This window comes from Ursus maritimus, assembly GCF_017311325.1.
Source record: "Ursus maritimus isolate PB19 chromosome X unlocalized genomic scaffold, ASM1731132v1 scaffold_X1, whole genome shotgun sequence".
Taxonomy (NCBI): Eukaryota; Metazoa; Chordata; class Mammalia; order Carnivora; family Ursidae; genus Ursus; species Ursus maritimus.
The window spans coordinates 66,312,904-66,338,606 of NW_024423319.1; the positions used below are offsets into that span (position 1 = coordinate 66,312,904).

Consider the following 25,703-nt stretch of genomic DNA (forward strand, 5'->3'; position numbering starts at 1 on the left):
TTCATGCACTGTGGAATTTAAGAAACAAAACAGATGAACATATAGGAGTGGGGAAAAAGGGAGAAACAAACCCTAAGAATCTCTTAACAATAGAGAACAAACTGAGGGGTAACGGAGGGAGGTGGGTGGGGGAGGGGCTAGATGAGTGATGGGTATCAAGAAGGGCACTTGTTATGATGAGCACTGGGTGGTGTACTTAAGTGATGAATCAATGGATTCTACTCCTGAAACCAATACTGCACTGCATGTTAACTAACAAGAATTCAAATAAAAATTAAATAAAAATAAAAAAATAAAAAATAAAGGAACATAGTCAAAGACATTATAATAGCATTGTATAGTGACAGATGGCACCTATACTTGGTAGTGAGCACAGCATAATGTTTAGAGTTGTTCAATCACTACGTTGTACACCTGAAACTAATGTAACATTGTGGGTCAACTATATTCAAATAAAAAAATTAAAAATAAATTTAAAAATGTAAAAGCCCCAAAATCAATTTTCTTTACTAGCAATAAAATATCCAAAAATGGAATTAAGAGAACTCCATTCTGAATAGCATCAAAAAGAATAAAACATGTAAGAATAAATTTCACAAAAGAAAAACAAAACAATTTACATATTAAACACTACAAAACACTGCTTGGAGAAATACAAAAAAAAATATATGGAAGTCTATGTTCATGGACTGGAAGACGCAATATTATACAGACAACACTCACCAAACTGATCTTTAAAGTCAATGAAATCCACACTGAAATCCCAGCAGGCTTTTTTTGTATTGAAAAAAAAACCAAAAACAAAAAACGGGGGGCACCTGGGTGGCTCAGTCAGTTGGGTGTCTGCCTTCGGCTCAGGTCATGATCCCAGGGTCCTGGGATTAAGCCCTGCATGAGGTTCCCTGTGCAGCGTGGAGTCTGCTTCTCCCTCTCTTTCTGCCCCTCCCCCTGCTCATGCTCTCTCTCAATAAATAAATAAGATCTTAAAAAAAAAAAAAAAAGGTAAGCTGATCACAAGTTCAAGGCATACAGAATACCCAAAATACTTTTGAAAAACAATGCAGTAGGTCTTTTGTTACCAGATTTTAAAACTTACTTTAAAGCTACAATAATCAAGGTAATATAAAATTGATGAAGGAGTAGATACAGAAAATAACTGATAGGGGTGCCTGGGTGGCTCAGGCATTAAGCCTCTGCCTTTGGCTCAGGGCGTGATCCCGGTGTTCTGGGATCGAGCCCCACATCAGGCTCCGCTGGGAGCCTGCTTCTTCCTCTCCGACTCCCCCTGCTTGTGTTCCCTCTCTCGCTGGCTGTCTCTATCTCTGTCAAATAAATAAATAAAATCTTTAAAAAAAAAAAAAAAAGAACTGATAACTGATAAACTGGACCTCATCAAAATATAAAAATTTAGTGTTTCAGATAGACACTACAGAAAATGAAAAGACAAGTTACATAGTGAAGAAAATATTATTTTTGATATAGGATTTGTGTTCAAAATACATATATGTATATATAAAGAACTCTTATAATGTAAAAAGAAAAAAATTAGAAATGGAGAAAAGATTTAAATGATATTCCACCAAATCATATGAATGATCAATAAGCAAATGAAAAAATGCCCAATCTCATTAGATCTTAATTAAGGAAATATAAAATAAAGCCATAATGAAATACCACCTCACACTAATTAAACTGGCTATAATCAAAAAGACAACAACAAATGATGAAGATGCAGAGAAATGTTAACCTTCATATATTGCAGGTGGCCATGTAAAATAGTATAGCCACTTTGGAAAACAATATGGCAGTTTCTTGAAGAACTAAATAAATATTTACTCTATGACCCAGCTATTCCATTCAAGAGAAATGGAAACACACAAGGACATGTACATCAATTTTCATAGCAACATTTATTAATAATTGCCAAAGGAAATAAAAGGAATATGTCAACTTTCTGTCAAGTGCTGAATTGTGAAACAAAAACGTGGTGTATCTATAACACTGAATAATTAATATTCAGCTCTAAAAAAATATATACAAATACATGCTACCACCAAGATAAACCTGGAGGTCAAACTATCATGAATATTCTATAATTTCATTTATATGAAAGGCTAATTTTACTTAGAGGTCAGTAGTAACATACAACTGAGGATGGGAATAGGACTGACTATAAAAAAAATTCACTTGAGGAGGCACCTGGATGGCTCAGTTGGTTGAGCGTCTACTCTTGGTTTCAGCTCAGGTCACAAATCTCATGGGTTGTGGGACTGAGCCCCATGTCGGCTTCCTGCTCGGCAGGGAGTCGACTTAAAGATTCTCTCCCTCTGCCTCTCTCCCCCAACTTGTGCACTCATGCTCTCTCTCAAATAAATCTTTATTTTTTTAAAAGATTTTTTATTTATTTATTTGACAGACAGCGAGCAAGCACACAAGCAGGGGGAATAGCAGGCAGAGGGAAAGGGAGAAGCAGGCTCCCACTGAGCAAGGAGCCCAATGCAGGATTCGATCCCATGGGATCATGACCTGAGCAGAAGGCAGTCGCTTAACTGACTGAGCCACCCAGGAACCCTTAAAATAAACAAATAAATCTCTTTAAAAAATTCACCTGAGATCTCAATAGCAGAATGGAGACAAGAAAAAAGAAGTCATTTGAAAAAGAAATTTGAAGAGAGATCAATAGAAATTACCCAATCTAAGCAACAGAACAACAAAAAGGTTGAAACAAAACAGTCTCAGAACCTATGAAGCAATATTAAAATGTCTAGCATACAAGTCATCAGAGTACCAGAAGGAGAAAAAAGTTGTACAGAAAAAATGTTTGTAGGAATATTACTGGAAAACTTCCCAAATTTGATGAAAGATAAATCCACATATTCAACTACCTCAACAAATCTAAACAAGATAAACTGAAAGAAAAACACACCCAGAAATACCACTTTCAGCAAACTGCTAAAAACCAAAAATAAAAAAATTTGAGAGCAGCTACAAAAAGCAACACAGTTCAGATGGATTATCAATGATTCAAACTACTGCAAACTTCTCATCAGAAACCACGGAGAACAGAAATGGTAGAAAAACATCTTTAGAGTGCTAAAAGAAGAGGGGCACCTGGGTGCCTCAGTGGGTTAAGCATCTGACTTGATTTTGGCTCAGATCATGGTCTCAGGGTTGTGGGATCAGTCCCAGGTCAGGCTCCAGACTCAGCGTGGAGTCTGCTGGAGATTCTCTCTCTCCCTCTCCCAGTGTCCCTCCCCACACACTTTCTCTCTCTAAAATAAATACTTTCTAAAAAAATTTTTAAAAATTAAAAGAATAAAGGGCTGAAAGAAGAAAAAACATCATCTGACACTTTTTTACCCAGCAAAAAAGTCCTTCAGGAATGAAGGTGGAATGAACACATTCTTAGATGAAAGAAAATGAAGAGAATTCATTTTAAAAGGAGTTGAGATGAAATAATAGAGTTCTTGACTCTGAAGGTGAATGATACCCAGGGGAAGCTAATATCCTTAGAAATGAAGGAAGAGCAGAACTAGTAAATGACTGAGTAAATATAAAAGCTCATTTTTCTCCTCTTAAGTTCTTTAATATATACAGGACTCTTAAAAGCAGAAATCATAACACAGTCTGATGGGCTTTCAAAATACATAAATGTAAAACACATGGCAACTATTTAAAAAATCATTTTAAAAAGTATGGCTTTTGTTTTACTTGAAGTGGTAAAACATTAAATCTATACAAACTGTTAGGTGATTACGAGGTATGTTTATTGTAATCCCTATAGCGGCAACAACGGAACAAATTTAAGTGTTATAACCAAAAAATTTAGAAGAACATTAAAATGGAATACTAAAAGTAGTCAAATAATGCCAAAGAAAAAAATGAAGAAGAGAAACAACAATAACAAAGACGACAAAGCTCAGACTTGTAGAAATCTAGAAACAGCATCACTACATCCTTTAAGAGAAGAAACAGGCTTGACAACTGCAAATTAGTGATTTTATTAACCACAGAAGTGAAGTCATAGAGTAAAAAATTATATAGAAATTTAGAAAAAGGTAGGCACCTGGAGAGAAAAGCAGAATCTGAACATTTAATCATTGGAACAAATGTCACAAAAAGTGGCAAGAAAAGACGATATAACTAAAAATTAAAATATACTGCTAAAAGCTAAGTGTAGGCTATCTTTGGGGGGAGGGGCGTTTCAAAAAACAGGAAATGGGTTGCACCCACCTGCAGATTTTACAAACAGGTGGCCACAGGGAAGATCACAGAGAAAGATTCCCTTGGTGCTATTTGGGGGAGGGGAGCAGCAAGTATGGCTGAAATTCTGCCCATATGTATTCCTCCTCTCTCTCACACAAAAATAATAATAATAATAATAATAATAATAATAATAATAATAATAACAATAATAATAAGTTCTTGAACTAAAAGGAAGATCATTAAAACTTATACTCTGAAGCACTGAGTAGAGGAATAGAGGGCAATCCAAAGTTAACACCAGGTCCATCTTCCCTAAGGAACAAAAGCCTAAGAAGCACAATGTGGGGACACAGTGGTGAAAATCAACTCTATCTGGGTAAGGGGTGAAAAAAACAACTAAAGCTTTAGCTCTGGGGGAGGAACTGAAATACATGCTGGCAACAGCATTATACCTGAAGGTGCAAGAAGACTTGTGAAGGCCATACCCCAAAACCCAGGTTCAATGCCTAGTTAAGACTGAGTCTCAATCCAAACATTAGAGAATACTCCCCTTTTCTACCCCCAAACAAATGCTAATAAGCACTGAGATTAGAAGACAGACACAGAGGAAAGCTGAGGAAAACAGACGCTCTCTGGGGAGCAGTGCAAAGGGACAAAAACCACACAGGGACACAACAACAAAGTATCATTACTTGATTCCAAGTCTCTGGCGCAGAGAGAAACCATAGCAACAAACTCTAAAACCAGCCCAATTCTGACTAATTTGACACAAAATTCTACATGAATAGCCAAGAAAAAGGGAAGGTGTGCTTTTCTCAAACAAAAAAATATTTACTTCAGGAGGAGGGGGAAGATGGCAGAGTAGGAGGACCCTGAGCTCACCCTCCCCCATGTTTACAGCTAGATATCATCCGCATCCAAGCCAATAAATTGGAGAACAATCTGAAGACTGACAAAACAAACTCCACAAGTAGATACAAAGAAGAAGCTGCATTTGAAAGGTTAGGTAGGTCAGAAAGGCATATAGAGGCTGTCCACAGGAGGGAGGGAGCTGCGTGCATGCAGAGAGGGCAAAGAAACAGGCCCTAACACCAGGGAGCTCACACAAAGAAGATAACGTTTGGCTTTAAAAAACGAGACAGGCTGGTGCACATGAATCAGGAGAGGTTATCAAATCCATTACAGTACTACTTGGTTCCAGATATGGATGAGGAAGGGGAAGGGGGGGAGAGAGAAGGAGGGAGGGGAAGGGGAGGAGGAGGGGGAGGAGGGGGAGGAGAAGATGATGAAGAAGGAGGAGGAGGACCAGAAGATACTGATGAAGGGGCACCTGGTGATGCAGTCAGTTGGGCGTCAACTCTTGATTTCAGCTTGGGTCCAGGAATCTTGAGATGAAGCCCCTCGTCGGGCTCCACATTCAGCCAGGAGTCTGCTTGAGGATTTCCCTCCCTCTCCTTCTCCCCCTGCTCACTTGCTCTCTCTCTCAAATGAATAAATAAATCTTAAAAAAAAAAAAAACAGAAAAAAAAAGATATTGATAAAGAAGATGACAATGAAGGTGAAGAGGATGAGGGGGAGAAGGAAGGACAGGAGGATGAATGAGAAGATGACTAATGGAACACTGATGGATTCCAATCTACCTTTTTAAAATCTCCTCCAGTCCCTGGGAACAAGTTGCAGTCTTTTCTTCCCTCCTCTTGTGCTCATTCACCCTGTTTTTTGAAGTCGTTTTTCTCTCCCTTGGTTCTCAACGTATACTGGGGGGAAATACCTTGAGCAGAATACAATGGGAAAAGAATCTCTACCACTTTCCTTTCCAAACTCATTTTTATCCCTTCCTGTCTCAACAAAAACATTATGAAGTCCGTGGGGCGCCTGAGTGGTGCAGTTGTTAAGCGTCTGCCTTCGGCTCAAGGTGTGATCCCAGCGTTCTGGATCGAGCCCCACATCAGGCTTCTCCACTAGGAGCCTGCTTCTTCCTCTCCCACTCCCCCTGCTTGTGTTCCCTCTCTCGCAGGCTGTCTCTGTCAAATAAATAAATAAAATCTTTAAAAAGAAAATTATGAAATTCATACCACTGTGCTCTGTGGGGAAAAAAGGAAAACCTGATGCTCCCTTAACTCTGCTGGAAGCTAGAGAATGTTAGGCCCCTGTATAATACTGTACAGAATTCCAACTTTTTTCTTCCTTTCTCTGTATATTGAGCTCAGCGATTACACTGTGTCTCTATGTCAGTATGGACACTTAGCATTTGCCAACATGTATATTTCTACTTTCTCTTATTTAAAAGAAGAAAAAAAATTTAAAGATGGGATTACAGAAGGTCAGCAAAGGGTGGGTTTGAGATGCCTGGGTGGGTTAAACAGGCATTCTGACAACATGGCTTCTCCTTTGGCATGTTTAATTGTGATGTTTAATGGACACCCTTGCAGTTTAAGATGACACTTTTAAAATTATATTTTCTACTTATGATGCCACTCAGTAGATGATCAGCAGAACCTATATATAGGATCTTACTTGGAACGGACTACCTTATTACAATTTTGCTCCTATTTTTAAATTTTCTTTGTTTCACTGGAAAGGAAAGATGATGCTCAGTTTTAAACGTTAAAAGTGTACAAGTTGCTTTGTTACAATAAAACTACCTACCTACCTACCTACCTAACTACATACAGACATACATACCAAAGGGGCTGAATTCTGTCAGTTTGTAAAACCAGTAGGACTTGGAGCCTAGAGCTTTAGAGTCGCCTGACGCCAGTGGGTAAACCACGAGGGCTAGTTATAGCTGGTCACTGGCCTTAAAGAGACAGCAGCCTGCGTGGAGAGGCAACATAAAAATAGCAGTTTACACAACACCAGGGGCAAACGGAAGACAGATCTGTTCATACTGATTTCAGAGTGTGTTGGGGGACTTCTCCAAAGAAAGGGAGCTAGCAGGCGCCATTTTCCTCCCCTGCCCCCTACCATAAACACAGAGCCCTCTGTGGGAGGCAGGGCTACACAGACACTTGTTACCTAAACTGTTAGCAGCGTGCCCTGCCCAAGAGGTCTCCTGAAGACTCCCCGACTCCAAGTCTGCTACCATCAGCCCTGGCCTCAGGGTAAATTTTCTTAAACCCCTGGGTTCACCCCACCCAGCCACACAGGGTACACAGCTGCTGTTTCGAGCCACCATCATGTACCACGCCCATCTGCATGCCAACCCCCCCATCACTGCATTCAGCCCCTAGCTGCCACAGAGTTTCAGGAGATCGGGCACAGAACTAGTGGCCCAGTACAAACTTTGCTAACACCACTACCTGGCCCCCAAGTTCCCTGGTGGGCATGCCCTCTCAAAGCTGGCCTGCCTGGGTCCCACTAACATCACAAAGAGCAATTACAGCCCACAACAGGCAGACATAGAGTTAGTGCAAACAACTGCACTAAAAGGAAAAATGACTCAGACACAATAACAGGGCTTATGTAACACACATAGGATACTCTCCTGAAGTGCCAGGCTCTTAGGAACAGGGAACACTGCACTGCAGGACACTCCAGGACCTCTTCTTCATAAAGTCACTACTTTCAAGAGCAGAAGACACAGCTGATTTCCTTAACACACAGAAACAGAGAAAAGCAGACAAAACGAGGAGACAGAGAAATTTATCCCAAAGGAAAGAACTGGACAAGACCACAACCAGATATCTAAGCAAAACAGATATAAGTAAAATGACAGACAACTTAAAGCAATATTCACAGGATTGAGAAAAGAGTGGAAGACAAGAATGAGACACTTAGGAGAGATAAGGAATAACACAGCAGAGATAAAGGGCTTGATATGAAATGAGAAACATCTTTGTTGGAATGAACAGCAGGATGGAAGCAGCAGAGGAATGAATTAGTGATCTGGAAGACAGAGAAATGGAAAATAAGGTGAACAAAAGAAAAAAAGTTATGCAAAATGAGAACTTATGGAACTCAGTGACTCCATTAAATGTAATAGTGTTCGTATTATAAGAGTACCACAAAAGGAAGAGAGAGAAAAGGGGACAGAAAATTTATATGAAGAAATAATAGTTGAAAACTTCCCTAATCTGGAAGGGAACAGATATCGGAGATCCAGGAGGCACACAGAACACCCATCAAAATCAACAAAAACAGACCCACACCAAGACATATAATATCTAACAAAACATAATTAAATTTGCAAAATACAGAGATAAAAAAATTTTAATGCATCAAGACAAAAGAAGTCATTAAGTTACAAGGGAAAACCCATAGATTTTCAACAGAAACCTGCAAACCAGAAGGGAGTGCCATGATATATTCAAAGTGCTGAATGGGAAAAATATACAGCCAAGAACATTCTTTCCAGCAAGGTTATCATACACAACAGAGGGAGACACAGAGTTTCGTAGACAAACAAAAACTAAAGGAATTCATGACCAATGAACCAGCCCTGCAAGAAATATTAAACAGGACTCCTTGATGGAAAGGAAAGATGAAAAAGGACAGTACAAAGTAAGCAATATAAAAGTAGTAATAATGAACATTTCTGTAAAAAAAATCAGTCAAGGAACCAACCAATAAAAAGGGATATGAAAATAATAACACATACCTAAAACATGGGGAGGAGAGGAGTAAAGAATGGGTTCATATTTAAATGACCATAAACTTAATATAGACTACTATTGGCAGAAGGTATACAAACCTACTGGTCATGATATATCTAAAACCACTAACATATACAAAGAATAAAGAAAAATGTATCCAAATGTATCACTAAAGAAAATCAGCAAAACATGAAAGACAAAAAAAGCATCAGAGAAAATGTTCAGAAACAACCACAGAACAAGTAATAAAAATGGCAATAAATATTTATCAATAATTACTCTGAATGTAAATGGATAAAAGACATAGGATGACAGAATGGATAAAAAAACAAAACCCATCTATACGCTGCCTACAAGAGACTCATTTTAGACATAAAGACACCCACAGATCGAAAGTGAGAGGATGGAGAAGCAACTATCATGCAAATGGACATCAATGAAAGCCAGAGTAGCAAGACTTATATTGGACAAAACAGACTTTAAAAAAAGACTGTAACAAGAGACAAAGAACACTATATAATCATAAAGGGGAAAATACAACAATAAGATATAACAATTGTAAATATTTATGCACCCAACATAGGAGCACCCAAATACATAATGAAGTTAATAAAAAACATAACGGAAATAATCTATAAAACTATAATGATAGTAGCGGACTTTAACATTTCACTTACATCAATAGACAGATATCTAAACAACATCAAGGAAACAAGGGCTTTGAATAACACATAGGAGCAGATAGATTTAACAGATTTAGGCAGCAGCTCTTTCTGTCCATAGGTGCTGTCCCCGTGCTTTATTAAAATCACCTTTTTGCACCCCCCCAAAAAAAGATTTAACAGATATATTCAGAACATTCCATCCTAATCAGCAGAATACACATTCTTTTCAAGTACACATGGAACATTTTCCAGAACAGATCAAATATTAGCGCATTAAAAAAAAAACTCAACAAATTCAAGAAGATCAAAATCATACCATGCATATTTTCTGACCACAATGCTATGAAAACAGAAATCAACAACAAGAAAAAATGTGGAAAGACCACAATACATGGAGGTTAAATAACGTACTACTAAACAACAAATGGGTCAACCAGGAAATCAAAGAAGAAATAAAAAATACATGGAAACAAATTAAAACACAATAATCCAAAACCTGTGGAATGTGGCAAGAGGTTATAAGAGGGAAGATTACAGCAATACAGACCTACCTCAAGAAGCAGAAAAAATCTCAAACAACCTAACCTTGCACTTAAAGGAGCTAGAAAAAGAACAACAAAACTAAAACCAGAGGAAAGAAGGAAATAATTAGGGCAGAAATAAATGATATAGATTTAAAAAAACACAACAGAACAGATCAATGAAACCAGGAGCTGGTTCTTTGGAAAAAAATCAATAAAACTAATAAACCTCTAGCCAGAATTATCAAGAAAAAAAAAAGAGAAAACACTCAAATAAAATCGCAAATGAGAGAGAAGAAATCACAACCAACACCACCGAAATACAATCATAAAAGAATATTATGAGACTCCATAGGCCAACAAACTGGACAACCTGGAAGAAACAGATCAATTCCTAGAAACATATGAACTACCAAAACTGAAACAGGAAGAAATAAAAAATTTGAACAGACCCAACAGATAATCAGCAAAGAAACTGAATCAATAATCTAAAAACTCCCAACAAACAAAGTCCAGGAGACAGCTTCACAGGTGAATTCCACAAAACATTTAAGGAAGAGTTAATATCTATTGTTCTCAAACTATTTCAAAAATTACAAAAGGAAGGAAAACTTCCAAAATGATCTTATGAGGCCAGCATTACCCAGATACCAAAACCAGACAAAGACACCACAAAAAAAAGAAGTATAGGCCCATACCCCTGATGAACATGGATGCAAAATCCTCAACAAAATACTAGCAAACCAAATTCAACAATACATTTTTAAAAATTATTTTTAGATTTTATTTATTTGACAGAGAGAGAGAAAACAAGCAGACGGAGCAGCAGAGGGAGAGGGAGAAGCAGACTGCTGAGCAGAGAGAGCCCTATGCGGCACTCGATCCCAAGACCCAGGGATCATGACCTAAGTTGAAGGCAGACACTTAACTGACTGAGCCACCCAGGCACCCCTCAAGAACACATTTAAAAAAAAAATCATTGACCAAGATCAACTGATTTATTCCTGGGTTGCAAGGGTGGTTTATACTCACAAATCATTCAATGTGATAGATACATCACAAAGAGAAAGAAATAAGAACCATATGATGTTTTCAATAGATACAGAAAAAGCATCTGACAAAACACTGCACCCATTCTTGATAAAAACCCTCAACAAAGTAGGTTTAGAGGCAACATAACTCAACATAGTAAGGGCCATCTATGAAACAAAACAAACCAAAACAAACAAAACAAAACAGCTAACATCATCCTTAAATGGGGGAAAAGCTGAGAGCTTTTTCCACTCTCACCACTTTTATTCAACACAGCACTGTAAGTCCTAGCCACAGCAATTAGACAACAAAAAGAAATAAAGGAAATCCAAATCAGCAAGGAAGAAATAAAACTTTCACTATTTGCAGATGACATGATATAGACTCTATACAGAAAACTGAAAAGACTACAACAAAAACCTGCTAGTACTCATCAACAAATTCAGTAAAGTTGCAGGATATGAAATTAATGTGCAGGAATCTGTTGCATTTCTATATACCAATAACAAAGCAGCAGAAAGAGAAATCAAAGAATCAATTCCATTTATAACTGCAGCAAAAACCAAAAGACACCTACAAATAGACCTAACTAGAGGTGAAAGAGCTATACTCTGAAAACTATAAAACACTGATGAAAGAAACTGAAGATGACACAAGGAAATGGAAAAACATTCCATTCTCATGGATTGGAAGAACAGATATTATTAAAATGCCTATACTACCCAAAGCAGTCTACACATTTAATGCAATCCCTATCAAAATACCAGCAGCATGTTTCACAGAGCTAGAATGAACAATCCTAAAATTTGCATAGAACCAAAAAAGACGCCAAATAGCCAAGGCAATCTTGAAGAAGCAAAGCAAAGCTAGAGGCATCACAATTCCAGACTTCAAGTTATATTACAAACGTGTCGTGATCAAAACAGTATGGTACTGGCACAAAAATAGACACATAAATCAAGAGAACAGCAAGTCCAGAGATAAACCCACAATTTTACCATCAATTAATTTTTGACAAAGCAGGAAAGAATATCCAGTGGGAAAAAGACAGCCTTTTCAACAAATGGTACTGGGAAAACTGGACAGCTACATGCAAAAAATGAGACTGGGCAACTTACTTATACCACATACAAAAATAAACTCAAAATAGATTAAAGACCTACATGTGAGATCTGCCACCATAAAGTCCTAGAACAGAACACAGGCAATAACTTCTTTGACACATCGGTTGTACCAATTTCTTTCTAGAGAGGTTTCCTGAGGCAAGGGAAAACAAAAGCAAAAATAAGCTATTGGGACTACATTGAAATAAAAAGCTCTGAACAGTGAAGGAAACAACAAAACTAAAAGGCATGGGTGCCTGGGTGGCTCAATTGTTAAGCGTCTGCCTTCGGCTCGGGGTGTGATCTCAGTAGTCCTGGGATCAAGCCCCACATCAGGCTCTTCCACTGGGAGCCTGCTTCTTCCTCTCCCACTCCCCCTGCCTGTGTTCCCTCTCTCACTGGCTGTCTCTCTGTCAAATAAATAAATAAAATCTTAAAAAAAAAAAAAAAAAAGACTGAAAGGCAACCTACAGAATGGAAGAAGACATCTGCAAATGACATATCTGAAAGGGGCTTAGTATACAAAATATATGAAGAACTTATACAAATCAACACCCAAAAAACAAATAATCCAACTAAAAAATACGCAGAAAGACATTAACAGGTATTTTTTAAAGACCTACAATGGCCAACAGACACATGAAAAGATATTCATCATCTTTTATCACCAAGGAAATGCAAAAGTACAATGAGCTATCATGTCACACCTGTCAGAATGGCTAAAACCAACCACAGAACAACAGGTGTTGGTGAAGATGTGGAGAAAAAGGAACACTCGTGCACTGTTGATGGGAATGCCAACCGGTACAGCTACTCTGGAAAACAGTATGGAGCTTCCTCAAAAAGTTAAAAATAGAACTACCTTATGATCCAGTGATTGGGGGGCATTTACCCCCAAGAATACAAAAACACGAATTCAAAGGGATACAGGCACCCCTATTGTTACAGCAGCTTTATTTACAACAGCCAAGACATGGAAGCAGCCCAAGTGTCCATCGATGACGAATGGATAAAGATGAGGTGGTATATGCATACAATGGAATATTATTCAGCCATAAAATGAATGAAATCTTGTTATTCCAACAACATATATGGAGCTAGAGCATATAATGCTATGTGAAATAAGTCAGTCAGAGAAGGACAAAAGCCGTATGATTTCAGTCATCCACTCAAACTATATGATTTCACTCAGAATTTAAAAAACAAAACAAGCAAAGGGGAAAATAAGAGAGACAAATCAAGAAACAGATTCTTAATTATAGAGAACAAACTGATGGTTACCAAAGGGGAGGTGGGTAGGGGGGAAGGGTCAAATTGGTGATGGGGATCAGGAGTGCACTTGTGATGAGCACATGGGAATGTGATGTATGGGAAACACTGAATCAGTATATTGAACACCTGAAACTAATATAACACTGTATGTTAACTGGAATTTAAAAACTTAAAAAAATACTTCAGTATCTACTGTCTTACATATGTCTTCCAGCAAAATTATATGTATATAAAAACAAAGGGACAAAAAAAATAGCATGAAGAAAATGTAATCTTCAAAACCAGATTCAGATATGAGATGTAGAAACTAACGGAGAATTTAAAATAACTAGCGTATGTTAAAAATCTAGATAATAGGCCACATCATGTAGGTAATATCAGAAGAGTTGAAAACTATAAAAATGAATCAAATGAAAATGGTAGATATTGAAAACACATTAACAGAAATGAATATGCCTGCCTTTAAGGGAGCTTATAAGTAGACTCAACACAAATGAAGAATCAGGGAACTTGAACACAGGTCAACAGCAATTACCCCATCTAAGATGCAAGCAGAAAGTAGAGGGGGAAAATCATTCAAAACAGAACTATGGGGGCGCCTGGGTGGCTCAGTCGGTTAAGCATCTGCCTTCAGCTCAGGTCATGATCCCGGGGTCCTGGGATCGAGTCCCGCACTAGGCTCCCTGCTCCACGAAGAGCCTGTTTCTCCCTCTCCCTCTGCCTGCTGTTCCCCCTGCTTGTGCTCTCTCACTGCCAAATAAATAAATACAATCTTAAAAAAAAACCAAAAAACAAAAAACAGAACTACGGAGGCAGTAAGATCAATGGTTGCCATTAGTTGGGGGCTGGAGGAAGGGAAAAATAGATGAAGGACAGAGGATGATACTTCAGTGATGGATACATATCATTATACATTTGTTCAAACTATGAGTCCTAATGTAAACTAATGACCTTAGATGGTGATGTGTAAATAATGTAGGTCGATCAGTTCTAACAAATGTACCACTCTGGTGAAGGATGTAGATAATGGGAGAGGTGATGCATGCATGGGGGGAGGGAGTATATGGGAAATTTCTCTACACCCTCTCGATTTTGCTGTGAACCTAAAACTGCCCTAAAAAGAAACTCCGTTTAAAAAAAAAGTTACCCGTACTTTTTTAAGAAATAAATTTATCAATTGGCATTAGTATTGTGCCTTCAGTGATCTAAAGCTGTAGAGGTTTTCCTGTTTTCTTCTAGATGTCATGTAATTTCTCTATGATTCATTTTCATTAGTTTGTATAATGAGTGAAGTATGTGTTCACACTCTTTCGGCATGTGGTCCTTCAATTGTTTTGGCAGCTTCTGTTAAGGAGATTATCCTTTCAACATTGATCTTTGCATCTGTGTTGAAAATAATTAACTAGATTTCTGTGAATCTATTTCTATCTCTGTTTCACTGATCTTTGTCTTTCTCCTTTCACCAATACCAAACACTACTGATTACCATCTTTATCATAAGTCTATAAATAAGGTATAGTGTGCCCTTTCAAACTTTTTTTTAAGATTTTATTTATTTATTTGAGAGAATGAGGGAGAACAGAGAGGGAGAGGGAGATGCAGACTCCCTGCTGAGCAGGGAACCTGATGTGCGGGATGTGCAACTCGATCCCAGGACCCTGAGATCATGACCTGAGCAGAAGTCGGACGCTTAACCAACTGAACCACCCAGGCAACCCTCCTTTCAAACTTTTTATTCTTCCTTTTTTAGAACTGTTTTGGTTATTCTAGTTTCTTTGCATTTTCATATAAACTTTAGAATAAGCTAGCAATATCTACAAAAACAACTTGCTGAGATTTTGACTGAGACAACGATTGAATCTACAGATGAAATTCAGAAGATCTGATATCTTACCAAATCTTCTGATTCAGGGATGTAGTATTAATCCCTATTCATCTAGATCGTCTTTGATTTATTTCATGAATATTTTGTTGTTTTCAGCAAAAAATTATAAAAGCAGCAACAGAAAAAAACACACAAGTGACCCAAAGAATCTTTACCGGTGATTTCTCATGAGAAACAATGAGGATCAGAGGCAGCACTTGGTATACACAAAGCGCTAAAAGAAAACAAAAAACAAAAAAACAAAAAAACGACAAGCAAGAAGCTTATATCCATAAAACTATCTTTCAATAATGAGGAAAAAGTAAGACTGACAAAAAAGGACTAAGAGAATTCACTGTTAGTCGACCTGACTTAGAAGAAAAAAACAAATTCCTTCAAGCTGAAATGACTTTAATTCAAATCCATATAAAGAAATAAAAAAGAAGCCCATATGAAGAAATAAACAGGCTCAGAAAAGCTAATTACATAGATAAATGTAAATGACAGAATAAATAAAATTTGCTCTTTTCTTCTAAAATAATTTAAGAGAACTGCATAAAAGATACAAGTATTGTGCACATTATAATCTCTTGAGCAACAATTTTAAAATGAACTAAAAAAAAACCACTAGAATTGAGAGTTTCCTATTACTGTACATCCTAGCCAGCAATTGGTATTTTCAGGTTTTTAAAAATTTTAATCATTCTAATATGAGTATGAGGATTTCTCATTTTTTTAAATTGAATTTCTCTAATTTCAAATGAGCATCTTTTCATTTGCTCATTGGCCATCTCTTTATCTTCTTTGGTGAGGTGTATATTCAGATCTTTCGCCCAATTTCTAACTGGGTTGTTTTCTTATTATTGAAGTTAAAGAGTTCTTTATATATTAAAGTCCTTCATCAGATATGGGTTTTGCAAAATTTTTTTCTAGTCTGTGGTTTGCCTTTTCATTCTCTTGACGCTGTTTTTTCCGAGCAAACATTTTTAATTTTAATAAAGTCCTGGTTATCAATTTCTTCTTTCATGAATTATACTTTTGACGTTGGATCTAAAACTCATCACCAAACCCAAGTTCACATATTCTTTTGTATTTGCTTTTAGAAGTCTTACAGTTTTCCATTTTATATTTAAGGTCTGTGATCCATTTTGAGAGAATTTTTGTTTAAAGTGTAAAGTCTCGGGGCGCCTGGGTGGCACAGCGGTTAAGCGTCTGCCTTTGGCTCAGGGCGTGATCCCGGCGTTATGGGATCGAGCCCCACGCCAGGCTCCTCCGCTATGAGCCTGCTTCTTCCTCTCCCACTCCCCCTGCTTGTGTTCCCTCTCTCGCTGGCTGTCTCTGTCTCTGTCAAATAAATAAATAAAATCTTTAAAAAAATAAATAAATAAAGTGTAAAGTCTCTAAGTTCAATTTTTAAACTGTGAACATACAATTGGTTCCAACACTATTTGAAAAGACTACCCTTTCACCGAGTACTCTTTCTGCCTTTGTCAAAGACCAGTTTGCAATCTGCGTTGAGTCTGAGTTCTCTATTCTATTGATCTATATGTCTGTCCCTTTACCAGTGGCATGTTATGTTCGTAACTGTAGTTTTATAATAAGTCTTAAAACCAAATGGTGTGAGTCCTTCAACTTTGTGCTTCTTCCACACTGTATTACTTGTTACAGTGTTTGCCTTTCCATATAAAGCTTAGAATCAGTGTCACAAATGATGCCAAAGACATTAACAGGAAAATGAAGAAATACTACAAACAACTATATGCTCATGAATTTGATAAATTAGATGAAATGGAACAATTATTTGAAAGATCACCAAAGCTCACTCAAGAAAACTTGAATAGCCCTCCCTATACCTAGTAAATAAATTGGACTGCAAGTTACTAGCAAAATATGAAAACTTCAGGCTTAGACAGTTTCACTGGTAAATTCTACCAACCAAGTAATAAATAATGCCAATTCTACACAATCAATTCCATTAAAAAGAAGAGGAAAGAACATGTCCCATTTATGAAGCCAGTATTATCCTGTTCACAAATCCAGAGAGAAATACTGCCAGAAAAGAAAATTGCAAATCAGTATCTCTAATGAACATAGATGTAAAAATTGCCACAGAATGTTAGTAAATAAAATGCAGTAATATGAAAAAATATATATCACAATCACATGGATTTCATCTAAGAAATGTAAGATTAGTTCAACATTGAAAAATCAATGAAATTCAGGGTACCTGGGTGGCTCAGTCAGTCAAGCCTCCAACTCTTGATTTCGGCTCAGGTCATGATCTCAGGGTCCTGGGCTCTGAGCTGGGGGCATGGAGCCTGCTTAAGTTTCTCTCTCTTCCTCTCCCTCTGCTCCTCTCCCCTCTCTCTCTCTCTAAAACAAAGCAAAACAAAACAAAAAAACAATGAAATTCCATATCAACAATTTGAAGACGACCATACAATCAATAGATTCAGAAAAAGACATCTGAAAAATTCAACATACTTTCATGATAAAAACTCTCAGAACACTGGGGTGCCTGGGTGGTGAAGCTGGTTAAGCACCTGACTCTTGGTTTCGGCATAGGTCGTGATCTCCGGGTCAAGAGATTGAGCCCTGAGCCAGCTCCTCATTCAGCACACAGTCCGCTTCAGATTCTTACTCTCTATCCCGCTCTGACCCTCCTGTTCATGCTCTCTCTCTCAAATAAGTAAATAAATCTTAAAAAACAACAACAACAACACACACACACACACCTCTCAGAACACTAAAAATAGAGTGGAAAGTGCTTAACCTACTAAAGGGCATCTATGAAAGACTTATAGCTAACAAAGATTGGAAAGAAGGAAAATATGCCCTCCCTCTCTACCCCATTCCACACTGTATTGGAAGGCCTACCAGCTCAATAAAGCAAGAAAAACTATTATAAGGCACACATATTAGAAAGGAAAAAATTAGTTTGCAGGAAATACTACTGTCTGTCCAAAAAAAATCTCAAATAATCTACCAAAAAAAAAAAACAAAAAACAAACCCTCTTAGAATTAAAAAGTGAGTTTAGCAAGGTAGCAGAATATAAAGTCAACAGACAAGTCAATCATATTCTTATATATGGCTATAACTGGAATTTGAAATGAAAAAATTAAAATTTACAATAGCACCCCCAAAAATAAAGTTCTTACATATAAATCTAACAAAATAGGTGCAAGAACTGTATGTGGAAACAACAAAATATTAATTAAATACATCAAAACAGATCTAGATAAATAGGGAGAAATACTATGCCCATGAATTGGAAGACTCAGTAAGATTACAAACCTCCCCAATTCATCTACAGATTCAATGCCATCCCAATCAAAATCTCAGCAACTTCTTTTCATAGATTCTTTAAAGATATTTTTGTCGATGAGAGGAACACTAATGTGGAAAGAGACCTTCTCTGACACACAGCACGAAGGAATAACTTAACCTGAAGCTGAAATAGTCATTAAGGAAGACTAGAGGCAACTACCCTAGCCAAACAACTCTGCTCCCTAACTGGGGATGTCACACTGAGAAAAACATGCCATTTCCCCTCCTCTCAGCTCCAGAGCAGCAGTGCAGAGGTTTTGCCAAGACGCAGAGACAGGTTGTAACAAAAGAGAGCGCAGAAGGTATCCCCAAGGGAACGGACTTAATTTGGAATACACTGGGGGGGAAAAATCAATCCTAAGAGTACTCCCAAAAACAATAGAAATTTTGGTGGTAAGCAATTAAATAGAGACTGGTAACTACATGAGAACAACAAGCTAAAAAACACCAGTTAGAAGTTTACCAGAGAGAACCAGGGAAAGAGACAGATAACAGCATCCCTCTATAAGTGAATGAATAAATGGGTATACTGAGATAATGGAATATTCAGCACTAAAAAGAAATGAGCTATCAAGCCATGAAAAGACAAGCAGGAACCTTAGATGCATATTACTAAGTGAAAGAAGTCAATTTGAAAAGACTACATAATGTATGATTCCAACTATCTGACATTCTGGAAAAGAAAAAAACCATCAAGACTGTAATCAGTGGTTGCCTGAGGCTAAGAGAGAGAGAAGCACAGATTGGCAGAGCACCAGGGATATTTAGGGCAGTTATGGGAAAACCAAGAAACTAGAACAGCCAAAGCAGTTGTGGGGCGGGGAGGGGGGGGACACGACTACAATCGGAGCACTCACGCCACCTGTTTTCAAGACTTATTTCAAAACTTACTATGCAGTATTAGCAAAATGGTAGACACAAGAGATCAGTGGAACAAAACAGCATATCTAGAAACAGACCCACACATATATGGTCAATTAGTGGCACTGATGTAAAAAAAGTTCAAGGGAAAAAACACAGGATTTTCAACAAACAGTACTGGAATTATTAGAGAATGAGGGGAAAGGGCTAACTACAAAGGAGCAGGAGAAAAATTTTTTAGGCTAGAAAGAATTTTATATCTTGACTACAGTGATAGTTATACTGTGAAGTCCTTAGTGAAAAAACAGAAGTGTAAAACTAAGGAGGGTGAATTTTACATTATTTAAATTACACTTCAGCAAACCTAAAGAAATATTTAAAAGCNNNCTAGATACTACACAGTGAAAAAGTAAAAATTGTGATATAAATATATTAAGATAATGAGAGGGACCAGCAGTTGAGTATGTACATAATATAGCTGAATTCAGGGTGGGGGTTAGAAGGGTATGTGTATGAAGGAGAGTTAACTATCATCCACGATGGGCAGTCAATAGATAATGGCTAAAACTTAAAAATAAAAAAAAAAAGCTACACTAGCACATTATTTAGATACACAGATCTAACTAACAGAAAAATTGAAATTTCAGCATGATTTGGTTTGCTTCTGAGAATGGAAAATTAAGGGGTGGGGGAAATCAGACAACTGTTTTTCTTTAAACAACCTTATAAAACTATACAACTCTACTATATGGTAGATGTTTTATTTTTAAATTTAAATCAAAAGAAGTACATCTACACCTTGAATATGTGCCATTAGTTCCCTGGTACATTAAACTATTGTTTAGTTAACTTATAAACTGCATTTTTATATAAAGTCTAGAATCACCTAAAAGAAGCACAAGAAGATGCGGATCCAGAGACTTCTAAATATGAAGGAACAGCATATTCCCCAACTCCAAACATTACTTAAATAAACAGCGAGGTCACCACCTAGTATAAAATTGCAACTTAATCAGCTGGAGTCTCTGGGGCTGGGAATTGACTAGAGGAGTAATTCCAGAGCTCCACCCCCTACCAATTGGTAAGACTGAAACTACTTCACTATATGTAGTATGACAGGCGTGGGCCCTGATCACCTATGCTTTCACCAAACCGGAGCTTGCCTCTAACCTATTCTCAGTCTGTATGACTAGCCTTCATGCCTGTTAGGAGTCTTGCCGTGAACCTCAATATTTTGGTTTGGGTCCTGCACCAATCTAAACCAACCATCAGGGGACGACAATGTGCTAGTTTCTGTCTGCCTGAGTAACCTGACTACCTAGAAGCTTCCAGATGAAATGTTCTACCTACCAATTTAGGTCCCATCCCTCTGAACGCCAGGCCAGATCAAACATACATTTGCCATGTCCCCCTACCCTCAAACACGCACTTTAGACCAGTGGTGTTAAAGCTTTTAGAAAAGTTTACACTCTCAAAACTACTGAGAAAACAAAGAGCTTTAGTCGATTTATTTACTACAAGAGAAAGTAAACTAAAAAAAGCCTTTTAAATATTTAAAATACCTATTAATAATCAATTTAATGATAAACTTGATTAGTTAACTTAAATGGTTGTTCTATTTACTTATAATCCTGACCCTAACCCTAATACATCACATGCATAATAAATTTAACATAATGAATTTTTGTGCAAAATGACTGTACTTTCAAAACCAAATAACCCTAGTGATGAATAGTATTGTCTTACATATATTTCTATGTTTGTAATTCTCCTTAATGCTTGGTTTAATAGAAGACATTGGAGCCTCATATCTGCTTCTCCATTCAAGCTATTATGAAATTTTTGCTTGGGTGGAAATATATGGAGAAAGTCCTACTGGATATGAAGTTGAAAAAGAAAGAAGTATATTAATATTCTTTCAGATAATTATGAAAATTCTTCAATGGTACTATACCAAAACTCAACAAGTGGTAGCTTCTCAAAAATCAGCTGAAACGCGGGAATCTAAAAACATAACATAACTCTGTAACCTTAAAATCCACTAGTCTGTCTTGCCCTTTCAATGAATATTTGACCCATGCATGATTATGGAACGTCCTACAAGGGTCATTTGGAAAATATTAGTTTACTGAGTCATACAGATTTTGATATTTCATTAGATGGTATTTTAAAAATCATATTCATTAAAATCTCTCATGTCATCAGAAAAATCTTAATTTAAGTATTGGTGAAACCATAAAGCTCACACAGATGGACATTAAGTCTATAAAACTCCTAAATTTTGTTTGAAAGCTAAAATTTTATTTATTTATTTTTTTAAGATTTTATTTCTCTGACAGAGAGAGAGAGAGAGAGAATACAAGCAGCGGGGCAGGAGATGGAGAAGCAGGCTCCCCGCTGAGCAGGGAGCCAGATGCGGGGCTCGATCGCAGGACACTTCGACCATGACCTGAGCCGAAGGCAGACGCTTTAACCGACTGAGCCACCCAGGAGCCCCTGAAAGCTAAAATTTTAAATGTGCAACAAATAACTATCAGTTGTTTTCCTTGAAAGGATAAGTTCACTTATTTACTTAGAAAAAAATATATGCCTAATACCCAAATATGAAAAACCATAGTTTCTCTGTTATTCTTCTAAGTAAACTGTTACAAGTAAAAAAAAGTGAGTAGCACGTTTCTATGATGTTACAGGTAACTTTCCAAGGCAATCACCATAACTCAGTTTGCAGAAGTGATTCATGCTTACTTCCCTTTTTATCACACAATATTAAGACATGTACTCATGGGTCTATATTTAATATAATTAGTAACGTTTATTGCGCAAAAACATTTTTTAAGAAAAATTGACTTTTTAAATTTTTTTAGTACAAGTGCATGGTGAAGAATTCAATGACCACTGGTACAGTTTGGTACCACTACCTTCGTACTCAGGCAGAAGCAGATTTATTTTCCGCTGCTTTGACACCATCAGTGCAAATGTCAAAACAGGTAAAAGTAAACAACTAAGTACTATTCTGAAAATATCATCCATTTTGCAGTTCCCTTGAAAAGCCCACACACTGACAACTGTAATATACTGTTGGCCACCACCTCAGGTGTTATATCCCCTTAAAGGTGCCAACTACCCTATTATGGCTTATTGCCCTTTCCCAACAGTACTACTGATGTCTGCACCAATCTAAGCAATGATAACTTCACTATTATTTAACCTGTTTTGTAGAAAACAAGGGATACAAAAACAAAACATCACACTTCATTTCCAAATCAATAAGGGTTTCTCACTCCTCCCAGGAACTACTAAAGCTGTGTCTTCTGAATAGCTGAGTTTTCTCAATTAGCTGAGGGTTTACACCATATGCAAACTTTTTTTTTTAACTTCAGAAGAGAATCCTAAAATGTGTAACATACATTTCTGCCTAACAAAAGATGTAACTATAACTTAACCTTTTCTGGACGCCCTCTACCTTAAATTGTCCCAGACTACTCAATTTTATATATATTTGTCTCTTTACCTGCAGTCAGGCTATGGGCTGCACTTGTAGTAACGATCAATGTATCATGCTACCACTCCTCTCCTACTTTCTAAATCTGTCATGGTCATGGAAACCAGATTTATTAGAATTATGTATTAAGGGTTCCAAGTGAGAGACTCACTGAAAAGAATTCAGTGTGAGCTCTAGTGCAGACACTGTTGTACCTCTTTTAGCTATTCAAAAATACTTTTCATTCTGCTTTTGAGCTGTGTTCAAAACACAACTGGGAGTTAAGCTGGCGGAGGAGTAGAGGTCCCCTTTTTCAGCTGAGTCGAGCTGGATAGGTACCAGACCATCCTGAACACCCACGGAATCAGCCAGAGACCCAGGAACATACATCTGGATCTCTACGAATGAACATCTCCAGCGCTGAGTATTGAGGTACGAAGCGGGAAGCCCTGAAACCGCGCACAGATACCAGAAGATAAACGGAAGGGGGAGGGAGCCGCCGCATTCCGGTGCCGGGAAATGGTAGCCACCTGCACTGGGGAGCGGGCTGATTCGCGCAGACCGGCACCCGCGAAGGAGCAGACTGAGACCGTAAGCCGGGGAACGCGTGCGAACAGTCTGAAAACCGGAGCTCCAGAGTGCGCGAGTAACACTGAAATGGAGCTCCGGAGCGCATGGGAGCGGCTGGCGGCTGGCGGTGTTAGAAACACAAAGGACAGAGACCCGCCGGCCCTGGAAGTGAGGGCTGGGACACAGGCTGTGGGGCGCACATCCCGGGACGCTGCAGGGTTGAGCAGCACCAACAGAAACAGAGTTAAAGTGGCCAGAAGACCCCAGTGGAGAGCGGTCTGCGATCCCTCTGTTCTGAGACAGAAGCTGAGATTCGGCTATTGCTGCTCTGACTCTCAGAAGAGGCAGAGCAAACTGCCAGGGAAAGCCGCCAGAGAACAAAAGCCTAGAAATACGGGCTCACGGTGTGCCCACCCCATCCCCCCTCGCAGGGAACATGGAGACTCTACCCAAACAGGGTTGCCTGAGTTTCGGTGCGGCAGGCCCCTGCCCCAGAAGGCAGGCTGAAAAATCAAGAAGCCCACATCCCTAAGGTCCCTATAAAACAAGTGCACACTGCCTGGGTCCTGGTCAATAATTTGGGCTCTGGGCAACCCCGCAACCTCTCCTCATCAGAATGACAAGAGGAGAAATCCCCCTCAGCAAGGAAAAGACAATGAGTCTGTGGCCTCTGCACAGAATTGATGGATACGGATATAACGAAATTGTCACAAATGGAGTTCAGAGTAACAATGGTCAACAGGATGTGTAGACTTGAAAAAAATATTAAGGAAAATATTAATGAGAATATAGAATCTCTAAGGGCAGAAATAAGAGTGAATCTGGCAGAAATTAAAAATGCTATGAATCAAATGCAGTCAAAACTAGATGCCCTCACGGCCAGGGTAAATGAGGCAGAAGAACCAATCAGTGAGTTGGAGGATGGGTTAGTAGAAGAGAAAGCTAAGACAGAAACTTGGCTCAAAAAAATCCAATCTCAAGAACGCAGGTTATGGGAGATTACTGACTCAATGAAACGTTCCAATGTCAGAATCATTGGCATCCCCGAGGGGGTGGAGAAAAACAGAGGTCTAGAAGAGATATTTGAACAAATTGTAGCTGAAAACATCCCTAATCTAGCAAAGGAAACAAGCATTCGTGTCCAAGAGGCAGAGAGGACCCCTCTCAAGCTCAACCACTACAAACCTACGCCACATCACGTCATAGTGCACTTCGCAAATATTAGATCCAAGGATACAGTATTGAAAGCGGCCAGGGCAAAGAAATTTCTCATGTACCAAGGCAAAGGCATCAGAATTACATCAGACCTGTCTACACAGACCTGGAATGAGAGAAAGGGTTGGAGGGGCATTTGTAAAGCTCTTTCAGAGAAAAACATGCAACCAAGGATCCTTTATCCAGCAAGGCTGTCATTCAGAACTGATGGAGAGACAAAGACCTTCCAGAATCGCCAGTCACTGACCAATTTCATAAGCAAAAAACCAGCCCCAAAGGAGATATTAAGGGGGATTCTATAAAAGTAAAAAGGCCCCAAGAGTGATACAGAACAGAAAGTCACAATCTATAGAAACAATGACTTTATAGGCAACATGGCATCATTAAAATCATATCTCTCAATAATCACTCTCAATGTAAATGGCCTAAATGCTCCCATTAACACCACAGGGTTGCAGACTGGATAAAAAGACATGACCCATCCATTTGCTGTCTACAAGAGACTCATTTTGAACCTAAAGATACATCCAGACTGAAAGTAAAGGGATGGAATACCATCTTTCATGCCAATGGACCTCGAAAGAAAGCTGGGGTAGCAATTCTCATACCAGACAGATTGGATTTTAAACTAAAGACTATAGTTAGAGATACAGAAGGGCACTGTATTATTCTTAAAGGATATATTCAACAAGTGGATATGACAACTATAAATATATATGCCCCCAAACAGGGGAGCAACAAGATACACAAGCCAACTCTTAACCAGAATAAAGAGACATATAGACAATAATACGTTAATAGTAGGGGACCTCAACACTCCACTATCAGCAATAGACAGATCACCTAAGCAGAAAATCAACAAAGAAACAAGAGCTTTGAATGCCATACTAGACGAGATGGACCTCATAGATATATATAGAACACTACACCCCAGAACCAAAGAATACCCATTCTATTCTAATGCCCATGGAACATTCTCAAGAATAGACC

General features: G+C 38.1%; 1 long non-coding RNA gene across 1 annotated transcript in view; it reads right to left on the reverse strand.

Moving 5' to 3' along the window:
• Positions 1 to 17,571: 17,571 nt before the first annotated feature.
• The window catches only part of LOC103674173, a 44,233-nt gene continuing 36,101 nt past the window's right edge, over positions 17,572 to 25,703 (reverse strand). Inside the window, exon 5 of the long non-coding RNA XR_005834899.1 lies at positions 17,572 to 17,631. This is a non-coding gene — a long non-coding RNA (uncharacterized LOC103674173). The remainder of the gene's footprint in view (positions 17,632 to 25,703) is intronic.